This window comes from Malaclemys terrapin, chromosome 5, assembly GCF_027887155.1.
Source record: "Malaclemys terrapin pileata isolate rMalTer1 chromosome 5, rMalTer1.hap1, whole genome shotgun sequence".
NCBI lineage: Eukaryota > Metazoa > Chordata > Testudines > Emydidae > Malaclemys > Malaclemys terrapin.
The window spans coordinates 79,271,881-79,276,258 of record NC_071509.1 but is presented as its reverse complement, the minus strand read 5'-3'; positions in this window follow the sequence as shown (position 1 = coordinate 79,276,258).

Here is a 4,378-nt window from a genome sequence, read left to right as displayed (position 1 = left end):
CATCCGTTGTCCACACTAAGGTTGAACTTCTCCGTAGTAATTCCCGTAACGGTTCAATGACAGAAGCATAATTGGGAATGAATTTTGCATACCAGGAGGTAAGACCCAAGAAGGAACATAAGGTTTGCAAATCTGTCAGAGGAGGAGCATTTGAAATTGCCAGAATATGATCTTGATCAGGTTTTAGTCCAGCCTGTGAAATTGTATGCCCCAGAAAGGAGAGTTCAGTTTGTCTAAATTTGCATTTGGACCTATTGAGCTTGAGGCCTGCTTTGCTGATGCAGTTTAGTACAGACTGCAGGTTATTGGCTGCTCCTCAGTAGTATTTCCAAACACAATAATATCATCCAAATAGCACTGAACTCCATGTTGATTCTTCAGAATCAATTACATCATTTTTTGAAGGCTCTTGGGGCTGATGCGAGACCATATGGAACACATTTAAAATGAAATAGTCCCTCATGTGTAATAAATGCGGTGAGGTCTCTGCTATCTTTATGCAACATAACCTGGTGGTATGCGCTCTGCAAATCAAGAGTAGAAAACATCTTTGCTCCACGGAGTTCTGCAAATACTTCTTCTATGTGAGGAAGAGGATGGTTGTCAATCACAATAACTTTATTTGGCTCCCTTAAGTCCACACAAAGGCGAATGTCTCCACCCTTCTTCTGCGTCACTACTATAGGTGAAACCCATTCCGAGGAGTTAATCTCTTCAATAATGTCCTTTTGAAGTTTTCTAAGTTCCTCTGAAACAGCTTCCCTGACTGAAAATGGTAAGCGCCGTAATTTCTGTCGTACAGGCATCACATTATTCCGCATTTTAACTTTATGCAGAAACCCATAAGCACAGCCGAGTTTCTCCTCAACCTGGAGTTGGGTCCCAGCTGAAACTGGTGTGTGTACTGCAAGAGTGCTTTGCTGAGGAAGATCAATTTGTCCATTAACTACCCTGAGATTTAAAGCAGCTAATAAATCTCTGCCAAGGATAGGAGTGCCTTTGTGGACAATGTAGAACTCCGCAGTTACACAGCAATCACTAAAAGTAACTATTGCTGGCAGGCAGCCATGTACTGGAATATGGTTTTTCAAATAGCATACCAAGTGAAGTTTGGGTTCAGTAAGAGGCACATGTTTAAAGTAACGCAAATAGATGGAATCAGGTAGTATAGATACTGCTGAGCCAGTGTCCAACATTAGCTGAATAGAGTGTGATTTGCCTGAGGGTATGGCAGAAACATTTACAGTGCACTTTATCTGTTCTGGAATATATGCAGTAGTGATTTTCTCTACACTCAGCACAGTAACATCTGGTATTGTAACTGCATGCACCTGTTGATTGAACTGGCTACTGTGACATACTTTAGCAAAATGCCCAATCTTTTTGCAATGATTGCACTGAGCTACTTTTGCTGGACATCCTGTGTAGCTTGCAAGATGTTGTGGGGATTCACAGTGAAAGCATGCTTTTACTGTATTTTGCATTTGCTGGTTCAGCGGCTTTTCATTAGTTTTCCTTTTCCAATTGTTTGTCTGCAGTGATAGTGAACTTTTCTGCAAAGTAGTCACAGCCTGGACTGGGCCTCCTGTACCCTTGCTCATTATTTTGGCTTCAGCTGTAGCCGACTCAATCAAAGTAGCAATGGTTATTGCTTTTTCTAGTGTAAGTTGTGGTTCTAGAAGTAAGCGTTCTCTTACACAAAGCACGGTTGTTTTCTCAATGAGCTGGTCTCTAATCATCTCATCTGCCATATTCCCAAAGTCACAAGTTACAATCAGACTCCTCAAGAAAGCAATATACTGCATTATAGTCTCCCCTGGTTTCTGCTTATGCTGGCGAAATCTGTAGCGATTACCTACTGCATTCACTTTTGGCACACAAAAGTTCTTTAATGCAGTGAGTGCAGTCTCATATTTATCATCTGCAAGGGGAAAAGTGTAAAATATACGCTGCCCTTCTGCTCCAAGGCAGTGGATTAGCAGAGCACGTTTTCTTACTTCAGAAATCTCTGTAGCACTGATTTCAAGCAGATAAGTCTCAAACATATGGATCCAGACAGTAAAAGCAATTGGAGGCTCACCTGGGCTTTGCAGAAAGGATGCAGGTGGGTTCAGAGGTAGAAGATCCATCCTCGTCGCCAAAATGTTGTATCCACCAGGCAAGGTATTAACAAACTTCAACAGAACTTTATTTACAGTGGAAATCTCTTTACCGAGCTGTAGCTGCACACTCTGTAACACTCTCAGCCTCCTCAACTCCTCCCCTCTCTTCCTGTTTCCTGTCCTTTCAGACTCCCAACAGCCAGTGCTCCCAGTTCTAATAATCACATGCAGCATCTAAACACCACAGTATGCTGCTTAGAAAAATAAATGGGGGGGGGAGGGGAAAGTTGGTGAACCATAGTATTCAATGGTTTATAAATGGCGTGGATGTTTACTTGTCTGGTTTGTTTGCAGCATTTACTAAATTTTGAATCTGATTCTCTCTCCATTGAGTTTAATACCAGGTAGTGCTTGTCATGCTATTATGTAGGTATGAATGTACTGTAAGTACATGCATGTATACTGAGTGTATAGCATACAGAGACATACACTCATGATCATACCCGCACACACCCATATGCTAGAAACAGCTTTGAGCGATAACTACATGATGAAGAAGCATGAACCACATAAATATTCTATATACTGATTAGTAATTTTAAAGCAACAGGATGACTTACGAATGCTTTTAGAAAGTAATACTGCCAAATGCTTGTCTAATTACTGCTGGTAGTACTATAATGAAACAATTCATTGTGTAATATACCATTCTTCTAAAATCTGCAGTAGAGAACAATGATGGGGAGTCCTATAAAACACACAATTATGAGAGCAGACTAAGTATGTATACAGAATTAAGGGACTGGTTCCAAGAAATAGTTATATTACAAGCAATACAATAAACAATGGATTCTGTCTGGATAAGAAATGCTGTATCTGGAAAAATCAATCAATAATTCTTTACAGAAAAAAGTTACCAGTTGTAAACTTAATGTACAGACTATGTCTTAGAGTAAAAATAAAGGTTATAAATCCATTAAAAATTTTAAACATAGTATGGACTGACGTCAAAAATTTGTAACTCTCATAACCTACGAAATCATCTTAATTGCATATAATAAGGTAGTGATTTAATTAAGGGGTTCTGTTGAAGATTCTGAAAATTAAGGTGTTGCTAGAATCCTCAAAATGGAAACAGTATTCTTATAATGGAGGGGCATTTATGGCAAAGGATGCAATACAAATTATTTACTTATAAATATTCCACTCCTCTTTGCACGAATGGAATTTTGATTCCGTCTCTTCCAGTTGGATTACAAATATTTCAGTGTTCTACTTTGCATTAGGTAAGTTTATGAATCTTTTAGTGTTTTACTACAGCAGTATCAAACAAGAAAAATATTACAATTGACTATAATTCTCATTTGCTGTTATAAGTTCTTAAATGACAAAGCCAGGTTTATAAACAAACTTCACAAATTGTCTTACCTATATTATGAACACCACCTTGGATTATTAAAATGGAAAAAAAATTCCAGAAATGTTATTAACTTTCTACTAAATATCCTTATATTTCTTTGTTGGATTCTTTGCAGTTCTCTTAGCTTGGACAATGAAAATAGACTACTAGTCAGCTGATATGCTGCGATTGCTGCTTATCTCCCTGACCACTATACTCTCATTATTTCAGTTGTATTTGCCTGTCTGTCATCTTATACTCAGATTGTAAGCTCTTTGGGGCAAGACCATCATTTTTTCCTCTCTTTGTACAGTGCCCTTACAATGGGCCCTGATGTCTGAGTGAGGCCTATAGGTGCTACTGCAATACAAATGAAAAATCATCTATGTAAATTAACTTCCAATCAATTTCCCTTTTTGTTTTTCATGCATCAGGACATTTGTGCAATGTTTGGGTTGCAAGAATGGCAAGAAAATGTTTTGTAACAATTCATATGGAACTTAACTTTAAAAAAAAAAAAGGAAACATTTATACTGTATTAGTAAAAGCCTGGGTAGTTTTAGAACAATATACATTTGGGGCCTCTTTCAGGAGAGAATGTTAGTTTCAAATATTTTCCTGGTTTTGGTTATGATCTAGCAAAATGTAATGTTTTAAAAGGTACACTGTATTAATTGTGTCCGATTTAAAGGAAAAACATTACGTGAGGTATAATGTTTATAGAGATATAGGAGGGCCATAGTTGCTGCTCTCTAAAAAGCAGAGAAGAGCACTGATATATTGAATAGAAGGCAGCACTTGGAAGTGGTAACTGTTTTTGCAGAGCTCTAGATTTAAAAAACAAAACAGTAGGGGACTGCAAGCTCTGTGAATTACG